This window comes from Equus asinus, chromosome 4 (genome assembly GCF_041296235.1).
Source record: "Equus asinus isolate D_3611 breed Donkey chromosome 4, EquAss-T2T_v2, whole genome shotgun sequence".
NCBI lineage: Eukaryota > Metazoa > Chordata > Mammalia > Perissodactyla > Equidae > Equus > Equus asinus.
Window position 1 is genome coordinate 57,401,757 of NC_091793.1, and position 21,789 is coordinate 57,423,545.

Sequence of the window (21,789 nt, forward strand, 5' to 3'; positions counted from 1 at the left end):
ACATAAATAGATGATGATAGATAGATAGATAAGTAGATGATATATAGGTAGATAGATAGATGCATAGAAATAATATGGGAAGGACATACCCTGAAGTGTTAACAGTTATTTCTAGGTATAGGATTTTTATTTTCTTTCTGCTGTGCATATGTGTTTCCTGAATATTTTGCAATGCACATACATTACTTTTAAAATAAAACAGAATAAGTGATTTTAAAATGAAAAAGAGGGTAAAAGAAACTGGAAGAAAACAGAAGTGCCAGATGAGGAGGTTCTAAAATAGCAGATTTTATAAGAGTTACAATTAGATATAACACCTCAGAGCTCAACAAGAACTTCTGGAGAAAAGAAATACAGAAGTAGTTGCAATCTTGAGAAAAGAAATAAATCAGCTAGATGCTACATCTGATTATTGAAAGGACAGATTTGGAGAATTTAGAAAAAGACATACCGCAAAGATCCCAGATTAGGCTTACTACAAATAAGACATGACAGAGGACCCTCATTCCTTTTTCTAGATAGAGTTGCTTAAAGAAGTTAGAAGGCTGTTGTGCCCTCAGACTTGACCTGCTCGACACTTTTTTTCTCTCTTTCTGATGATAGTATCTTGATTTTATGTTGAGAAACTATTTTGGGTATTTTATAGACTTCTAAAACATAACGTGTCCCATGGTTAATTCGTCTTTTCCCCTAAAACCTGGTCCTCCTAGTACCTTTACCATCTCAGGAAATGGCACCTGCAACCTTCCATCACTCAGGCCAAACACCTGGAGTTCCTTTGACTGCTCTCTCTTTCACACTCCACCTTCAAACCCATCACAAATATTATTGGTCTCACCTTTACAATGCAGGAAAGACCCGACCACTGTCTCAGCTCTGCGGCCACCACCACGCACACCCAGGACCGCTCACCAGCTCTCTCATCCGGGTTACTTCAGTGGCCTCTAAGTGGGATCTCTGCTTCTATTCTTGGCCTCCTACACTCTACTATTCTTTTAAAACACGAGTCAGGTCATGTCACTCCCCTGATAAAACTCTCAATGACTCTCCATTTCACTCAAAGTAAATGACACGGTCCTTACCATGGCCTTCAGGCCCCTAATGAAATACCGTGCTTTCTTCTCTTCTTCCTCCTCTCACCCTTGTTCACTTGGCTCTAGCCATAGTGGCCTCCTCGTTGGACTTGGAACCAGCCAGTCACACTTCTGCCTCAGGGCCTTTGTACTTGCTCTTTTTTCTACCCAGAAGTCTCTGCTTCCCAATGTAGCTAGGATGACCATGTGTCCTGGATGGCCTGAGAGGGTTCCCATTTGGCCTGCTATTCCAGTGTAACAGGCACAGCCTTAAAAGTGTCCCCATTCAGATGGTAATTTACGTCATTGCCGTACTCATGGGTCACTGCATCATCTCTTTCAAGTCTGGTCAGTCTCACATATTCACTGAGGACTCTCTGACACCTGACTTTAAATTGTAGCCCTTGCCCCAGCTCCCTTATCTTCTCTCCTTGTTTTGTGTTTTTTTTCTGCACTGCTGTTTTTAACTCCCGATGTACTCTATCACTGTCCTATTTATTGTGTGTATTGTCTGTATCTGCCACTGTTTATGTCAACTCCAGGAAGAGACATCTCCCTTGATTTGTTCTCAATATCGCATCCTCAGCACCTAGAAGAGCGCCCAGTATAAAACAACTTCAGTGAATGTTTATTGATAAATGAATGTGCAAATGAGTGCCTAGAAACTTCTTTCTCACTAGATATCAAAATGTATTAAAATAAATTTGTCTTTGGGGAACGTGTGGAAAAACAAATATTCTGTGAAACTTTCCATGAAACCACATAATACAGCACGCCTTATTATCTAGTTAGAATTGATTATGCTAGTCTTAAAAGATGAAATTTAAATTTAAATATTTTCCTGATTCAAAAAAAGTACATAACTACATTCAATATTTATTATGTTTATTTATATTGAGTTTTTGTATTATATTTAAATTACATAAATAATTTATTAATTGTATTTATTGATATTAATGGTATTTATTAATATAAATTATTTATTATTTATAAATAAATGAATTTATGTATACTGAATATTTGTTATATTGAATTCAATTATGCTGAATACCCAATTCAGGATTCCTTTTTTCTTTGGTTGAAAGTGATTGAAATTTAACCTGAACTTCCTAAGGCAAAAACAGAAAAAGAGGGGAGAATTTTTATTGGGAAAATACTGTGGAGTCTCACAGAAATGAAGGAGCAAAACTTAGGGCCGCAGCTTCTGAGGTTTTAGAGCCTAGAAACAAGTATTCCAAGACAGACGAGCTGCCTTCTGCCCTCTTCTCTGCTTCTTGCTGTATTTTGGCCTCATTCTCTTCTATTGCAGACTCACTGTGAAAGTACCACTTCTCCCAGCTCCCAGCTGTTGTTTAGGGAAAAAAAAAAAATTCCTGTGAAAGAACTGACTCCCACGGGCCCTGCTTGGATCACATTGGCTGTGGAACGAGGATGGAACATGACGGTGCTCCTCCCCGCAGAGCAGTCACTGTTGTCAGAAGTGTGGGTGCCTGTCACAAAATGGCAGCCCTTCCTGCATGAACGGTAAAGAGGGAGGGAGAAGCATTTCCTCAACAGAAATTGAGTCCTTTTACCAACAAAAATGAGAGGTGCTCAGAAAATAAAAAATAAGTCCACTTCAATACTTTTTTATATTTTTTAAATTCTGCACAATGCTATAACCTATTGTGGAGATTAATAAATACCAATATGTTGTTCACTCCTATATGTGTAAGATTATTTTCTATACATCGCATCTGAGTCAGCACTTTGATAAGCTCTTTGTAATTTTACCATCTAGTAGCAAATTTATTTTGCTTCAATAGGATACATTATCAAAATACTGTACACCCCAGAGTCATAGATACCCTCTCTTTTTTCACTGTGTTAAATAATGATACACAATGCAATTTATCTGTGGTGAGTGTTAGAATATGAAAGCTGTATTTGTTTTCACTATGTAAAGTGAATGATAATATCTCAGAAGCTGATTTATTTCCTTCTTTTCTGTCCACAATGATCTTACTGTGTCATTTCAGCTTAAAAATAGGGATATTGAGACACCAGCTACTTTACTCTAGAAAATAGTTCTTTCCATGAACCAACAATTTTACTTAAAACAGGAGAGAGACAGAAAATAAAGGAACATTTCTCAGGGCCACCTAAACCAAATAAACAAACAAGAATCCAAAAAACCACGCAAGTTTTGACAACATTGCAAGATTTCTTTGTTAAGGTATAAGATACAGAACTTCCTAGGAAAATAACAGTATCAATTAAAGCATGAATTCTCATCTCATAATTAGGGTTGTCACTGGTTTTGTCATATTATTGACACAAAAATGCATCATCCTCATTCTCAATTAAATTTGCTGTGTAACTTATGCAAAGCAAATGCTATGAACTGGACTAAAATGTTGTGGATCATATGTAGCAGACAGTTTTTTTCATTTTGTTTTGTTTTATGGGTTTTTCACTTTAAAGGAATCTAACAGATTTTAGAAAAAAATCTCCTTTTAGAAAGTCATGCATCAGGGGCTTAAGCAGCAATTTCTGCTGTGACATAATGTTTTTTTTGACAAAGAAAGTACTTGTGAAAAATGCAAGATACAAAAGCAACTATTCTAAGTGTTTTAAAGGGAGCAAGGGAGACCTGACTTTCATCAGTCAATAATACATCTGACATAAATAATGATTGAAAACTGACAACTACAAGATGAGATCTAGATGCTTCAAATTCCTGAAAATGAAAAGGTGCAAAATATCAATTTTACATTTTACAGTAATTTTGCTATAATGCAGTTGAACTTCTACTCATTGCCACAAGTGTTATATTAATTGTATTAGTCATTGATTGAGTCATATCATGATAACATCTTTAATTGAATACTTATTTTCATTGTATAGCTATAGGTCTGCCTCAAAATTGAGTTTGATTTGGCACTATGGAAGAATAGATTTAATCTTTCATCTTCCACCTGTCTTTTATGAGTAATTCTATTTTTTAAAATACACAAAGAGAAAAAGAAAAGAAAGAACATGAGATTAAGTAATGATGTAGAGTTTTAACTAGTCATGGTCTTCAAAAACAGTGAAGATTAATTTGGGAAGATGTGACTTTCCTGAAATCCTGCAGAAAGGTGGAACGCTTTCATAAAGCCACGGAGAAATGTCTGTTCCAAATGGCTCCAGTAAAATCAGGCTATCACAAAATATTTTCTTCAAAAGAGTTACACTCTGCTCTGGGACTTCAAAACTTCCATGTGTACACACTGGCTGCGTGGTTCTGTGCAGACTCTGGGCTGTCGCACTCCATCTCATCTTTAAAGGACAAGAGAGAGGTAGGAATGGGTGGAGATGGTGCTTCCTTTCACGTGCTCACTCTGCTCACCCAGTCCCCTAAAAGCCAACACTTGAGTGGTTCCATTATCACAAAGCTGTGATTGTATGCTGAGATTTCATTCTCACCTTAGAAATAGACTACATATGTCCAAGCCTTTCCGATGTGGGCTGTACTGTGGTAACACGAAGCACAAGTTCCAATACCTGTGTGTTGTTGTACACTCACTTGAACGTCTTTGCTTTATCAAAAGTACTGCCATCCACAACAGACTGGCTAGATGCTTTTACCAAATCCGTTTGTCCTTTGTGAGTTCACAACTCCACTTCCTTTCCCAGCTTTTCTTTAGGAGTCGCCATATGACTGAGTTCTAGCCAATAAAATATGGATAAGTAATGAATGTGACTTCCATATTTGGTTCATAACAACTTTCACGCCCAACCCACCATTCTTCTTCTTCATCTGCTGGCTGAATGGAGAGGTCTCTGAGAACATAGAGGAAGTAGAGGCAAGATACGGGTTAGGACCTAGTTGAATCTATGAATGAACATGTGGAACACTGCCCAAATGCTCTGTACATGAGAAGTCAGCTATTACTATGTTAAATAATTGAGATTTGGGGGCCAGCCCCAGTGACCTAGTGGTTAAGTTCAGCGTGTTCCGCTTCGGCAGCCAGCCCCAGTGACCTAGTGGTTAAGTTCAGCGTGTTCCGCTTCGGCAGCCTCGGTTTGGTTCAGGCACAGACCTACACTGTTGCATTAGGGGCCATGCTATAGTGGCAGCTCACATACTGAAAAGTCAGAGGAAGATTGGCAGAGATATTAGCTCAGGGTGAATCTTCCTCAGCAAAAAATAAATAATTGAAATCTGGGGACTTATCTAACTTGGTAGGTAGAGTAACCTTAACTAATAATACTCACCCCCACTCCTAAATCTGGTTGAGTAGTAACCAGAGTACAGAGGAATAATTTGGATTGCTCTTCAGGAAACATTCACTACCTCTCCCTCCCACTGTGCAAATATACTTCCTGCTTTACTGATGCTGTGTGTTGGCCCGACTTGCCTTGGCCAATGGCATGCTAGCAGGTGATGTGAGTAGAGGCCTTAAATATGCCTGTGCAGTTTGGCCTTGACTGCGGCCCTCTGCTGATCTGCCCGTGAAGAGCCCTGGGTAGCTGCCTCCTTCAGCCTAAGCCCCTCAAAAGACATATGTAGCAGACCTGAACCCAGCCCACAGCCTGGAGCAAAGGCCATCTGACCCACAGTTGGGAGCAGAGTCATCCAGCTGAGCCATTTGTAGGTCAGCCCAACCATGGTTCAGCTGAAGACCTGTGAGCAAGAATAGTATATGCTTGTTATAGACCAGAGTATGGGGTGGTTTGTTAAAGCAACAGCTGATGATACAGACAGGCAGTTTTAGTAATGTGGTTAGGAGTGCAGACTATAAGGCCAAACTATTTTTATGTCAAGTCTGTATAGTTTATTAGCTACGTTTCCTGTGTCAGTTCTTTAAACCATGCCTGAGTTTCCTCATTTATAAAATGGGATGGTAATTGTACCTATCTCACACAAAGTGCTTGGAACAGTGCCTGGCACAGGGCAACCACTGCAATAGTGTATATGAAATAAATAAAACAAACCTCATTAACTCATGAGTGTGTTAACAATACACCCTCTCAAGAACGGGAAGGTTTCTAGTGTGGTTGCTTCTTCCAGAGGATGCTTGATTCTCCAGACACGTTCTTTCCTGTAGTCAGGAGGGCATGTTACACGATGTGAGGAGCTCCATCTGTTGAGGCTTCCTTCTGATGAATCAGCCGCCGGGATTTGAATTCTTGTTCCACCATCTAAGGGCTTGGGCGCTGTGCCAGACGCTGGGTCTCAGTGCTCATCAGTAAAATGGGGACTGTACTGGTGTTTAGCCCTGTGGTTATCAGTGTTATACTAGATGTTCTATAAGAAACATTTCAGTACAATAAATAATGCATTATAAACATTTAATAAATGTTATTTTTAATTTGGGCAAACAGTTTTGGAAAATACAAGGTCACTTTTAGCTTCTTAAGAAGTGGATTGTAACTCCAAAGCACTGTTCACCTCAATCCACCGAAGGTTAACCTTCTCTGATCTATTTGAGGCGAAGCAGATTTTTTAAAAGAACACTTAAAACCAACCAAAATAAAACTGCAGCATTCTTTTCCTCTATGGCCACAAACCTCTTTAGCTTTTATTTTCATTTTGTTCTGATATATTCAGTATGATACAAATCATGAAAATCATAAAAATGATTCCTATTAGTTCTGAGTTACCTTCTCTCTATTTTTATGTCAATAGTGTCATCTCCACCTACTATTTACTAACAATATTTCTGCTATTAATCAAAAAGCGCCCTCAGATCACATTCAATTCAATGTCAACTTAATTGAAAAGGTAAGAGATGTGGATTATGTGCACACTAAGCCACAATGTATGTTTCTTTTACATGAAAATAACCTTAATTTCCCTGCTTGACTGAGAAAAGAAATAAAAGGAATGATTGCTATAAATCAGGAAAAATTCATAACTTGCTGGAGGTGTAACAGCTGTTGATTTAAAGTTTGCATCTTTGATAACATGATGCTGTGGGAAGATAACATCTTTTTGACAAAGCTGTGAATGTAAAAATCACAAGGCTTTCCTCAACATTTAAATATCTTCTCTGTATCACTTACAGAAAAAAATGTTTTTTATTCACATATACTAGAACGTGTTTGAAGTATACTGTGTCCCATCGCCAGGCTTCACCATCAAACGTCAGCTTTCTTGTTCTGCATGGGTGCATGGGAAGCTTGTCACATCCCAAGTAACCATAACTTAAACCCTCCCCAGTTTAGAGGAATGGTCGACTATTATTGTGTACCAGGAGATCCTACTATTAATAATGCAAACACACAATTAAGCATATACTCGGGATATTATTCATTTCTTTCATTATCAGCTAGAAGTAGATGATTGAAAAATTAGGTGACAAAAACAAGCAAGTATTGCATTGACTGGGAAAAAATATCTGCAAAGTGGAATCTTGAAAATGTGTAAAAAGAATAACTTTGCCAAGCAGTTAGAAACAAGAGGAGTGCTTTGATTTATCGAGAGGCTGTTTTGCTATTGCACAGGTTCTTGTGCTGTCGACTAACAAATGATGAGATTTTATGCTGAGATTTCCTGTTTCTTACTTATCAGTGGAACATACTGAGAACGTTGTCAAGGAAGGACCAAGAGTGACACTAGCAATGGCTTTGTCTCCTCACTCTTCAACAAAACTCCATTTGCTTCCTTTCTTCTGTGAATCACACCTACCTTAGAAAGTCAGATTTGCTGCTGCTTCTTATTTTTTTTCTTTAAATGCTTCTATCTTTTACCTAAGACTACCTTGCAATGTCACTGTAACTCCTATGTACTCCAGCACTCCAGCCATCGGGAGTCACTTTTTTTTGAACATGCAGATAAAATGATGTGATTGCCCATGCCACATGCTTGGGGAAATTGATATCCCTCCTGGCCCCCTCAGGAATTGGGGCTGAGGGCTTACAATTCTTATGGATATCTCTCATTCTTCAATTTTAATCTGAATTCCTGCTTTTGCCTAATTCTTGATCCCTACTAGTGGTTTCTTCTCCTAGAGCTACCACCTTCTCTCTGTACCACTTCATACCCAATTGGACACTACTCCTCATTCATTGTCTAAAGCACCATCACCAAAGGCTGTGCTATTGGAGGCTTCAGGGTAACAGAAAATAGCTTGAAGTTGAATGTTGAACATCACTGCTTATTCATTTTTTCATTCATTTGACCAATATTTATTAAGTACCCACCATGTGCAGGCACTGTTCAAGATTATGGAGATAGAGCAGTGAACAAAATATTCTTAAAAACCTTGATTTTATAAAGCTTGCATTCTAGCTATAGGAGAGACATAATAAACAGGTAAAATAAATGTTGAAGTGGCGTTATCAAGAAAAATAAGCAGAGTCTGCGGGGAAGGATGCAATTTTAAATAGGGTGATGGAAAAAGATTTTGTAACAGTGTTAATTTAGGTAAAGATGTTAAGGAAATAAGGTAGGAGCCATGGACATAAGCTTGAAAGAGTGCTTTAGGTAGAGGGAATAGCACATGCAAAGGCCCTGGGGTGAGAGCCTCCCTGGAACATTACAATTATAGCAAAAAGGGTACTAGGGCTAAGATCTTAAATTTCTCACCACCTTGACTCTTCTTCCCATTCCAGAGTCCAGTGTTAGCTATCTTTCCTTATTTCCTGTATTCTTAGAGCTCTGGCATCTGGGACACCACTGACTGGGAAGAGATTGCCCTTCCATGGTTAGCCGATTCTTAGAGACAGCAAATTACTCTCCTGGAAGTGCACCTTTCACATGCAAACTCACCAATCCAGAGCCCATACTCAGATCCCTCTCCTCTTTCTGACTTCCACACTCCAGGAGGCAGTATTTCTCTGCCCTGATCACCCCAAGGCCAGGTACTAGACAACTAGGGACCACTTTTGTAGCCCAGAGCCCTTGGAAATTATTCAAACTTTCCAATCCCAAAGACTGCTCAACTGCTGGTCCTGCCTCACCCCTTTCTTCCCCAGAAACCAAGATCAAGGCTTTTGCCCATGCTTCCACCTCACTGCTCTGCCCCCTGACTGCCCTGCTGCTCGCCCCTGTGGCCTTGAACAGCATGGCATCTCCGCTCCCCTGGGGACTGTAGCAAACTCTTCAGTGGCAATCGTCTCCTGATCTGTTGGCCCTACTATATCTGAATAAAACCAAAATCTGGACTACATTTTAAAATAAAAGTCCCTACCAGGCAGCCAGTGGACAACTCACCAGTTCATTTTATTCCTGCAGTAGAGGAACAGTGGTAGTTTTCTTTTCAGGAATGGCTCCCATTCAGACTAGGTCTTGAGGTCTACCTTGGCATAGATAATTACCTTTCCTATACAAAATAAGTCTTCTTTATGGCACAAAAATTCTATTCTACCTCTGATTATACAATTATAACCCTCTGCCATCACTCCACAGCCTCATTCCAATTGTCTCCACCTTTTAAGTCTTTATTACGGGTGACATCTCCTAAGTCAGATGTCATCCACCACTGTAAGTGTGAACAGTGTGTTCACTAAGGAAGTCAGCAAATCCAAGCTAGACACTTCCTGTCCAGAAGATCTTATAGCCCAAGAAAACTTCTCGTTTTTTCAGAGGAAAGCTTCTGCAGACCATAATAAGTTGGTTTCCTTGGAGACCCTATGTTCTGCGTTGTCCGGACTCCAGAAGCCCTGTCTGGTTTGGGAAGACAAAGGCATGGCGGGCAGAGATGGCTTCATGGACCACCCTCAACTCTGACTGGGAACTTAATGAGTTGTGTTTCCCAAGCTGTTGTACAGCAGAACTCTTGTCAAACCTGATGCTCCTCCAAAGGGAGTGAGGCGGGCCCTGACAAGCAGACTTTGTGGGTGCTTCAGGAGGCATCCCCCCTCTACGACCTTGGAGATTGACTGTGCATGTCAGACTGTGATAACTCTGTTATTTCAGTGAAAAAAAAGTAAATAACTGCTAAAGTCAATAAAAACCTGATCTCAATATTGTGGCATCTCAACGACTACATGAAACGTGATATATTTGTTTTATGTTTTGGTGTTTTTCTTTTAAATGTTCATGCTTGTTCTTGGTTGGCAAATAAACATATTTTTGTATACTTTTAATTTTCTTCCTCGAAAGACAGTTAATACTCTTAATCAGCTAAAATTCTGCCTAATATGTGAACTAATTCTATGGAAACAACAGAGTTCTGACTTCCAAGTGTTGATAAATATCCAAATTCCAAAATGACAAGATCATTTTTGTTACCCATTTTCTTTTCACAATTTATGTTAATTCTTGGTCCAAAAAAAAGCCCAGTGTTTTATTTTTCAATTACATTTCTATAGAGTGATGAAAAAAGAATTGTGATTCATAGTAACAGTACGTTTTCCTTAGAAAGAATTTCGTACTACTGGAGGGAAAGACTGCATATCTGTTTAACACATTCCCATATTTTCTGGTTTACAAGCTTTGGCAATTTATAAGGCAGAGCCAACTTTTATAAGCATATGTTGGGGAGTAGGGGGGGCTGTGACAGCAAGGAGAATAGAGAGGAAACGTACCTCCCTACCCTGACCAGGTCAGTGGGTCTTTCTGCTATGGTGTCCTGAGAGCTGTGCAATCAGCCCCCCGGGGGAAAGCTCAGGACTCGGAGTGGGGAGCTCTGGAATCTGCTAGAATGTCACTATGTACAATAATGTCATAGGATTTCACCATCTAGGGGCAGCTACTGAAAATTATAGCCAGTTACCCTGAATGAGATGCTTTTTGGTTGTGTTGCTAAACAATTTACTTCTACATACAGCTTTTATTTGACAGTGTGAATTTTTGTGTTCTGAATTGGAAATGATGTGATTGATAAGTTGCAAAACATGTTTTGCAAAACACAGATTATCAGTTGCATCAGGATCATGTCTGGGTGCCAACACATTCATATAAGGAAAAGAATTGAAGCAACTGTTATAACAGCTGTTTTCTTTATCATGGTATGGGTAATAAAGATGATAAGAACATATGGATGCCCTGTGCTAATGGATGGGTTAGTGGTAATGAGAACACAAAGGTCATCATTAATGACCAAAATCTAGATGGGATCTAAGGTAATATTTATTAAACTTTATAGAGGAAATGTAATTTTATTATTGCAATTTTCAAACTCTTTAGGACCTGAGGCCCTTTTTTCTCACTGACACAACAGTTTTTACAAAACAACTTTTGATAAGTAAAGGTTTTCTAGAAACAAAACTATCAGGTGGTGGCAGATCAGAAACCCTCTTGGTAGCACATCGATGAACTGATAATATTTGCATTGTTTCCTGTATTGTAAAAGTATCCATTTTTTTCCAGATCCTTCAAAATGAATATTGAATTATAATATTTGAGAAGTCCATTCTGTTCTGTAACACAGAATTAGCATCTCATTTCTCTATCCTTTTAATATTTCTCATTGTCTTTCAGGACCAAATGCTCCTCCAGTGCCCATTCAGGAGATTTTCACCTCCTTCCTCGACTGCTATATTGCTGCTAAATCTCATCTCCCTTTTCTTATTTATGAGTTTATATCAGGCTGTGTGTTGGTGTAAATAGTTAAGCTAATTTTAATTAAAATTTTAACTAAGTTTTCATAAGGCATAAAGCAAATGATTTAGTAAAGTCCAGATATATTATGTCTACTGAATTCCCTCCACCACCTTGTAATTTGATCAAAGGAAAGCAGCTGAGCTCGTCTGGCCTGATGTGTTTCCCAACCAGGCTTTCACTGCTCTCTTCATGCATATAGAATACCTTTTATTCTTAATATATGCTCTATTTTTCTAAGAATTTAAAATAATAATGGCCAGGAGGGCTTTTTTCTTTCTGAAGTCTTTTTAACTTGGTTATTGTTCCCATTTGTTTGCAATGCTTTGGTTGCCCCCAATCCCAATAAATATTTCCCAGTGGAAACATAAATGCCGTGGGTAAGTTTCCTGGCAAGTAAGGGTGCTCTACTTAAACCAAATGTGCTTAATTGCTGTGTTCTGTGTGTTCATTTTTAGCCTATTGAGTTCAAATAGCTTATTGATGTTATCATTAATCTGAACTACCATTCTCACCTTTTCAGATAACTATTCCTTAATGGAATCATAAGAAAAATCTGTAGTTTCTGAATCCTGTACCAATTCATTCAGAAGTTGTGTTTGTCTATCATCCATTTTGGGGTACTTTCAAATAGTTTATACCAACCCATGACATATTCAATTGTGCCAGCCTCAGCATATTCAACTGATGATTCTATTTGTCACTTGGGTGCATTCTTTATAACGAGAAGTCAAACAATTACTAGTTGGTCTCTGGAAATTCACAAATTAACAAGGAGGTTTACAGTATATTTCTTTTACACGATAAGTTACAGACTGTTACTTGAATTTATACTGATTAGAAGTAATTTCTACTTTATTAATATAACATATTTATTATTATAACATGTTTATTAATATAACATATTTATTAATATAACTGTCAGTTCAAATACATTGGCTCTGTTTTAAAGAGTTTCCACAAAATAAAAAGACAATTTTCACACTTTTGTGTGTATAGGAGTTTAAAGGGAATAAGAATGCAAACGGGAAGGAGTAGCAGTGACTCCTTTAGAAACCCTCAGGAGTGAATGGAGCAAGGTGAGCACGCTAACCTATCAGTTGCTCCTCATACTCAAAGTGCTAAGAAATGTCACTTTTTCTTATTACGTCACATCCGATCTCCTCAGAATTCCCACGTGCCATGGTCAGCAATGTTGGTCATTTTAAATGGCTCCCTTCCCTCTCCTAGGAAGAAGACCCCTGAGCTTACAGAATCCTGAGGAAACAACAGAGGAGCGATCTTGGTCAAAGTTGAGATGTTCTTCACTCCCATCCACACGCGAAGGTGGCCTGCTTCGCTGTTGGCACCCACATCCTTACCCCGCACCTCAGCTCTAGTCCATGCATGGCAGCCCTTAATGCACAGCCCACCCTTGCACCCACACAGATATCATTTGGTAGTTAGGACACCTCCTAAACTCTACATTGTGGTGAGAACTTGGTCTCCACCACCCCAAGGAGCAGTCAGCCTCTGATCCCTTCTTCTCTAAGGAAATCTCCTGCCCTCTAACAGGTCGAACCTTAATTTCCCTGGCCCCTGAAAAAGCAAACAAACAGCCTTTCTTTCTCTGGTTTTCTGTGGCACATCATGAAGTACTGGACAAACAGGAGCGCTTCAAACCTCAAGACCACAAAAGCAGCTGTGCACGTTCGTTAGGAATACGGTAACTGATCTCCCACCTCCCAGGAGGAGCGGCATGCTTCTTTTAAACAGAGAAGAGAAACAATACAGTGGACTTTTCATGTGTCACTATACTAAATGCTTAATAAAACTCACTTTTATGCAAGGAAACCAACACAATTGATTTTTCCAAACTGAGATGAAAAGCTTTTGAATGAATTTCAGTGCCCATGTTTAAAGCTAATTTATACTTCATCACATTACCCATTTCTATTTCTCGGCTTCTTTCTATCTTTCCACTGGCTTTTCTCTAACTCCCAAGACAGTTGGAAGCAAATGAACACATGCAGAAAGCAGTTGGCATCAGGATTTTAATAAACAATAGGTTATTATATATAATAGTAATAAATATTATTTAAGCAATTCATTTGGTTAGAGAGTGTGATGCTTATGGGGCTAAGGTTGTACATTCATTCCTTACCTGAACCAATTAACTTCACGGGGAGAAAATTCTTTCTACAACAAGACTGCATCCCCACCTACAACCAGCAGAGTAATTCAGGATGACTGCTAGAAAAGATTTCAGAGAACATTTCCTGACACTTGGTCAGTTGCATCATTTTAGTATATGACAGACAGCATACTACTATATTATTATTCACTAGGAAGAGGTATATTTCTCTGAATAACTTCTTGCAGAATCAGAAGTTACAGATGCTTCAAGAAAGAAAAGTTGACTTAAGTTCAGGGTGAATTATTTATATCAAACCTAACTTAAAATTATTTACATTCAGTAGCAATAAATAAAATAGTTAGAATAAACATTAAAATTAAATGATGAAACGTTGAGTGAGCTAGCAGGGATTTTAAAAACAGGGTGGAGGAAGACGATTAAAATGTAGCCATTATATGTAGTTGCATTAGTAGAGCAATATGACTAATAATCACAACATTAGATTGTTTACAACCCACTTCAATGTTTTAGGGTGGCTTACAGGATACACATGCTGCAAAATACTCATCACTATGAAGCTACATCCTAGCAGTTAATTTTGTTGTTACTGAAGTATAGCTTATTGATTGCTATCTTTGTCTGAGCAGCTCATGATGGCAATTCAGGGGAACCATCATATGATAAAAACTTATAGAGAACCCTACTGTTTCCCAGAAGTTATTACCACAGCTAAAAAGCAATCTCACCCCACAATCGTCCATTGGGGAATTATTGGCCTTGATGCCCTAATACCAAATTCCAAGCCAAAATATTTTGCATTCACCAAATTCTGTTGGTGATATGGAGCACATTGGTATCTGACCAGATGGCCTCCTCACAGCATCATGCCCGTTATCTCGGGCTCCACATCCTGTGGTGCTTTCTTGGGTAGACAACATCTGCTTTCCATCCTCACAGTTTCTGGTCCTCCAAAGGGGCCTTCTAATTTGCAACCACAGCTATGAACTATTCTAAAGATTTGGTGCAAGAAGGAATTCACCACATGTGTTCAGTCTGCAATCTTAAAACTGGAAGTTTTGAGTTACTTTGTCCCAAGAGGGAAAATCTATTTATTTTAAAAACAGGTACATGTAGGGGCTGGCCCCGTGGCCGAGTGGTTAAGTTCGCGCGCTCCACTGCAGGCGGCCCAGTGTTTCGTTGGTTCGAATCCTGGGCGCGGACATGGCACTGCTCATCAGACCACGCTGAGGCACCGTCCCACATGCCACAACTAGAAGGACCCACAACGAAGAATATACAACTATGTACCGGGGGGCTTTGGGGAGAAAAAGGAAAAAATAAAATCTTTAAAAAAAAAAAAACAGGTACATGTATGAAGTGATAAAAGCAAAAGAGGAAAGAGGGTAGAAAATAAGACAAAAATCAAGAATGAAGTAAATATATACAAGGCGTTCTATGCCATTCTATCAACTTGCTGGACACAGGTCAGAAATTTGACTCCAAGCTTTCATTTGTCCAACACCAGAGGGAAAGATGATTAGATACATCACTCAAAGTAAACAGTACTCAGGAGAAGTTGAAGGATTCCAGTATTGAGTCAGAATTTGATCTCTCCCATTATTCTACATAGAAGACTCTGTGAGATGTGGACAGCATCCTCAATACTATATTTGTAGAAAATGCAGTGTTGAGTTTCAGGATAGATGGGTGACATCACGCTAAAGCTTAATTTGGCAAAAACAGTTCTTACTGTGGTGGCTTAATTTAAAAAAAAGAAATGATTTTAAGACGCGCTTCCCCACAAGAAAGGAACCCCCACCTAGGGAGCATTTTGGAAATTTTGAGAGTGGTTTCTTTTTTTTTGGTTCTTACCACACTGGCGGGGCCCTACAGGCATTTGGTGGGAAGAGCCAGGGGTGCCAGACACCCTCAGTGCCCAGGAGGGTCCCACCGATGGAGATAATTGCACACCTCCACACCTCTCACCTATCTACCAGACACTCAAGCACTAAGCACCAGCTCAGACGCGTGGTGTTTTCTGTGTCATTGCATCACTGACCCAACCTATGTCACAAGATAGAAATTACTTTTACATTATGCTTATAAATAAGACTAGCTCATTTGTTAATTCTTAATTTTCTCCACTTTGACAATTTGTAATTTGCCATGGCATCATTATCTCTATCTTGCTTAAGGTTCTTTTATTTTTTCTTATCATTTACATATAAGTCAGGTTATTATTACTTATCATTCCACTAGTTTTAATTGGGGTTCCACCCACTCCTCTGCCCTTTAATTTTCCTTCCTATATACAGAATGGCTTCTCGCTTTTTTATCTTAACTCCAGGTAGTCATCATAAGTAGCTGCAAGCATCTGACTACTTCATTATGTTTTCTAGTACAATCACACCTGAGCACTTATGTATTAACATGTATTACATATTATTTTATTATGAATTACATTCTTTCGCTTTTTCCTTTCTTTTATAGTTAGAGCATTAGATTGTTCTTTTTAAATTATGTTCTTTTTTAAATTAAAATATATTCTTTTATGATATTTTATTATCTCTGAATTTCATTTCCTGATAAAAGAGGAGGAAATACAAAATATTTGCTATCAAAAATGTGCTTTGAGTATGATAGAGGTGAAGGCCGCTTGTAGGGATGGGAAGTGCTTCCAAAGAAAACAGGGCACTATCATCTCAATTCCCAACTGGATATCCACCATGCAGCTCATGAGTTGAGTAGGTGGACGGGGGAAGGAATTAGAGTAAAATAGAGTGAAACTGGGGAGAGAGGGTTAATATGCAGAAACAAGTGAGGAATGAATATATCTGACTGAGTTTCTGCAAGATAAGTCCAATATTTTCTTCTAACATTCTCCCATCAAGCATAGTAAAAAAGCTGAGTTGTTATTGTTCTCTAGTCTGACATTTAGGCTTACATTTTAAAAATTTTCATGTTTCTGATTCATTGTATTATGCAATGAAAGCATCTCTGTTTCACCTTAGCGTTCTGTTGAATCCACGGAGATCTTGCTACTTTAAATGTATGTGGACTGTTCTTCCAGCATAAAAATCACCCATTTAGTTGGAATGATAGAACAGTGATTTCTGGCTTTTATTTAGCTTAACAAGGCTTACTTCCCCTGACAGAGTCTATCTAAGTGATAGCTGTACATTGATGACCAAATAAGACATTCACAGATGCAAGGAACTGCCATGTACTGTCAGACGTCCATGGGACTTTTCCAAATACAGTTAATGATCTTTGGCTTTTTAAGAAGCTATTGAAAATGCTACCATCCATTAATTATTAAAGAAACCAAGGAAAGTCCTTAACCCATATGTGGATGGATAGTTATTTAGGAAACCAAAGGCTAGAAAGAGAGCTATTAATACTAAAATTAATGAGGTTATAGAGTAATTGGATTCATTATGGCTACTAGCTGAAATTGAATGGAACAATCCAAGTGCATTACCAGGCCGCATCTGGTGGGAAATAGAGGTGCTGTGGAGAAGACAACCTTCCCCACACCCTCACTCGAGCACTGTTGGTTGATGTTTCTTATCAGTAAACATTATCTTCTTCATATTTTCTTTTCTTAAGGTAGCAGTGCACACCAACAGACATTCCAAAAGAAGTCATTTATGGTGCATATAATGAAATCAGAAAACTACAATTGCTCATCTGAACAGTTCCCTTAATACAATCTTACTTTAAAAGAAAACTTGATGTTACTTTAAAATTTTTCCAGTGACAAAATGCAGAAAACCCCACCAAGTTAGGTTACTGTTTACTTTACATGGCCAATACTATTAAAATGAAATGCCAAGAATTCAATTTATGTAAATTTTTTCAGTTAAATTATTTACGATAGGAACTTCTCTCACCCTTCTGAAATGAAATCAACGCATATTTAATTCATTAGATGAGTAGACTGGTATAAAATGCAAATGGTAATTGAAAACATAGAAATGATATTTGTTTTGCTGACACAACAAATCAATCAGCATAAATTGTCAAGCTTACAAAAATATCACTAAAATGTATTCTGTGTTGTCCATTGAAAGTCATGCTTTTCTACTGAAGACACATTTCACAGGGGAATCAGAGAAGTGGGAATTGTGGGTTCAAGCTGATCTGAATGTCATGGACCTTGCAGCACTGCCATGTCCCCAGCTCTCAGGAGACCCCTGATGAAAACACTGATGAAGAAAAGACTTCACCACCTGACAATTCTATGACTTTCATAAAGGTTTGTGCCCTCTCTGAGTACCAGCCCCTCAACTGCAGTAAATGGAATTGAAACAGTGGACATGCAAACTGCCAGTCATAGCCCTACAACGAGGATTTTGTAAGAATAAAATGAAATAGTGGGTTGGAAATGCTTGGTAAATTACGAAACACGACAGAACTGGCACGCCTTAGCAGCTACACATGAGTCCCAGGCTGCCAGCCTAGAAGTTTCCTGGAATCACGTACAAAATCTACCCAAGCAATCTTTCCCTGGCTGTCTCTATTCACTGGATTTCACACAGAAGTGTGAAGCCTACTAACATTTGCTGAGTGCATTCTGCTAGTCCTTAGATGCCTAATTTAATGCCCAGGACAATTCCGAGAGATAAGTTTTGCGATCTACATTTTACAAATGAGGAGAGAGACTCATATTGACTAACCTGCCTAATTTCATTTGGTAAGAACAGCAGTGATGAGAGGCAAACCTAGCTATGTCTTGTTGCAATACCCAAACATTTTTGCACCTAAATCCAAATTTCTTCTTCTGGCTAAAGTGCAATTGGAGGGGAAGATTCAGAAGTGAAATATAAGCACAACCACAATCCTCTTTCGTGTTCAAAGGTAGCTGCTTAGCTTCCAGATTGTCAGTCTCCAACCATTCCTGAGGCCCCCCAGGGAATTCAGGTGCCACTGCCACCATCCACATGAATTCCATGGCACCTCTGTGCCATGTGCACATTTTCACCTGTCCTTTTAAACTGTTGCTGAAGACACAAAACAAAGCTGCCTCATGAACACAAACTTATCTTCATGGGTCCTGAGAACTTAGCTGTGGGATGCCAGACTCCACCATTGTCCTGACAGTTTGGTAAGGGCAGTTGAAGACGGGCAAAGAGTTGTTGAATAGGGCAGCAGAAAACTACACGATGAATTTAGGAACCAGGCTCCAAGCCTGTGCTTCCCATTACTTGCTCTGTGACCATTGGCAGTTACCAGGCCTGTGTGAGCCTCGTTTTTCTCATATAAAGATAAAAAGTGCACCTCAATATGTTGAGAGATGAGTGAGGTCACATATGGGAAGCCCCTCACACAAAGAGGGCACTCAACAAAGGAGAGTTTAGTGGCATTAGAAAGCGAAAAGAGACGACTCTTGCTCTTTAAGAAGCTCTGTAAAGCTTTCCGAGAATCAGGACTATTGCTGCTGTGCATTAGCAGCACGGGAGAAAATAGAGGAAGAAAGAAAAAAATAGTTTGTTTCTTTGACCAGGGGCAGGATGAAGAGTAATTTTCCGAGAGGAGAAAAAGTCTAGTTAAATACAATTTCAATCACAATTTAAATTTTGTCTTACAGAGCCTATTTTTTTATTCTTCAAGAAGATGCCATGTGTTCTGATTTAGGTAAACATTGTGTGACATTGATTTGTTTGTTTATTTTTGTTGTTTTATAGTGCAGTCATGGAATAATTTTTAAATGTTTCGTAGAAGCCCCATTCAAATGTCACCCCTGAACACTATGTTACAAAGCCTCCCCAACGGTATCATTAGCTTTGCTTGTTACTCAGCAATTGGGTTAAGCAACACTTTAAAGCACCTAGAAAGCCAAATTCATGACCTCAGAAAAAGCAATAATTGTTTTGCAAATTAAAATCCTTTTCCCCACTCCAGTCTGTAACCCAATCTCTGAACATAAGCCTGGTATGCAATGTGAGCAATCTGAGGATGACTCACCCAACATCTCGCCTTAGTGCCCGCAAAGTATCTCCACTGACAGTTATTAATTTCTAGTCAAATTACCCTGGAATGGGGTCAAAGAGAACTAATGGTTTTATTTTGCATCCCAGGAAGTGTTGTTTCAGATTCAGAACGCAGTGCTCTGTAAAGAGCTGCGGCAGAAACGGGGAGACCGGCGTGCCCTCTCCAAAAATATCAGTCAGACCACTAAGTGTATTCACCCCTCACCATTGCTCAGGCACTTTCTCACAAACTACATTAAAATCGTCAAAGCTATTTGTTTATTCTTGATCCACGTTGAGTGAAATGTAGAGTTTTAACTTAGCTAAAAGTATAAATGTCTGGTTATATATGCGTGATCACGGATTAAAAGACCTGTTATTGTTTTCATTCATTTTCAATTTGTCTTTGATTTGGGAATTTTAGCGCAGTGAATATGAACATAGATGTGAAGGAGCTCTAAGGAGTATTGCTTATGTAAAGCCTCCCCACCCCCTCAGCTCCCAGTTAGGAGGTCTGTGCAATGTAGTAAAATTAATTATTTTCTTCAACTCGTATGCATTCCTTTCAATTGGCTCACAGAAATTTAAACAAATTCAATTTTATGGTGTTGCATGCAAATAATGCCAAACAATTCTGCTTTAGATTTTACAAAACTGTGGTACCCATCCAGGTGCATCATCTAGGTGAGCATAAGGAATGTGTGTTGGAATCTGCTAGTTGCAGGTGTAACACAACCAGCGGCACGTGCCGCGGAAGGAGCAGGAGATTCAGCAGCCGAAGTGCCAGCGTCCATGTCCTAGCTCTGCTGATGTGGCTCTAGGCAAGTCATGGCCTCTTTCAACCTCAGTTCCCTCTCTCAAACATTCTTGGAAAATAATACCTATTATTAGGAAACAGCAACAAAAGTTATCGTGAGGCTTAAGAGAAATGTCTAGGAAAGTGTCTTTGCTAACTGTAATGCACTCTAAAGATATTATAGTACTTTTAACAGCTTTATTGAAATGTAATGCACATACTGTATAATACTCCTATTTCAAGTGTGCAATTCAATGTTTTTTAGTAGATTTGTTATATTTACTATTGTAGCACGGGATTGTGCTACAATCACCACAGTCTAATTTTAGAACATCTTTTCTCACTTAAAAGTAACCTGTACCCATTAACAGTCACCCTCAATGTCCCCTTCTCCTTCCCTCCTCATCTCTAGGCAACACAAATCTACCTGCTGTCTCTATAGATTTGCCTATTCTGGACATTTCATATAAATGGAATCATATAATATGTAGTCTTTTGTGAGCGGCTTCTTACATTTAGCATAATTTTTACAGGGTTCATCCACATTGTAGCAAGTATCAGTAGTTCTTTCCTTTTTACTGTCAAATAACCTTCCTTTGTATGCATATACCACATTTTATTTATCCGTTTATCAGGTAAACATTTAGGTAGTTAACATTTTTTGTCTATTATGAATAATACTGCTATGAACATTCATGTACAGTTTTTGTGTGGACATGTGGTATTTTTATTTCTCATGGGTATTACTAGGAGTGTCACTGCTGGATTCTATGATAACTCTATGTTTAACATTTTAAGGAACTGCCAAACTGTTTTCCAAAGCAGCTGTGCCATTTTGCATTCACTAGCAATGTATAAGAATGTCAATTTCTCCACATTTTTCTCCAACCTTGTTATTGTCTGTCTTTTTTACTATAACTACCCCAGTGGGTGTGCAGTGATATGACATTGTGGTTCTGATTTGCATTTCCCCAATGACGAATGAGTTGAGTATCTTTCACATGCTTGCTGACCACTTGCATAGCTTCCTGGGAGAAATGGCCAACCCTTTGCCCATTATATAATGCGGTTATTTGTCATTTTATTATTGAGTCACAAGAGATCTGTATATATCCTAGCTACAAGTCCCTTATCATATATATAGTTTGCTGCTATTTTTTTCCATTGAGTGGTTGTCTTTTTACTTTCTTTCTGTTATTTCCAATACAATGTTTTAATTGTGATGAAGTTCAATTTACCTATTTTTTTCTTTTGTTGCTTTTGTTTTTGGTAGTGTATAAAAGGCTTTGCCTAACCCAAGGTCATAAAGATTTACTCCT

At 38.6% G+C, this 21,789-nt stretch overlaps 1 long non-coding RNA gene across 1 annotated transcript in view; it reads right to left on the reverse strand.

The window, feature by feature from the left end:
- Nucleotides 1-3,261: 3,261 nt before the first annotated feature.
- LOC139045069 (uncharacterized) overlaps nucleotides 3,262-21,789 on the reverse strand; it is a 53,984-nt gene continuing 35,456 nt past the window's right edge. The window contains exons 2-4 of the long non-coding RNA XR_011502717.1: nucleotides 13,730-13,818; nucleotides 6,033-6,345; nucleotides 3,262-4,877 (exon numbers count right to left, since the gene is read on the reverse strand). This is a non-coding gene — a long non-coding RNA (uncharacterized lncRNA). The remainder of the gene's footprint in view (nucleotides 4,878-6,032; nucleotides 6,346-13,729; nucleotides 13,819-21,789) is intronic.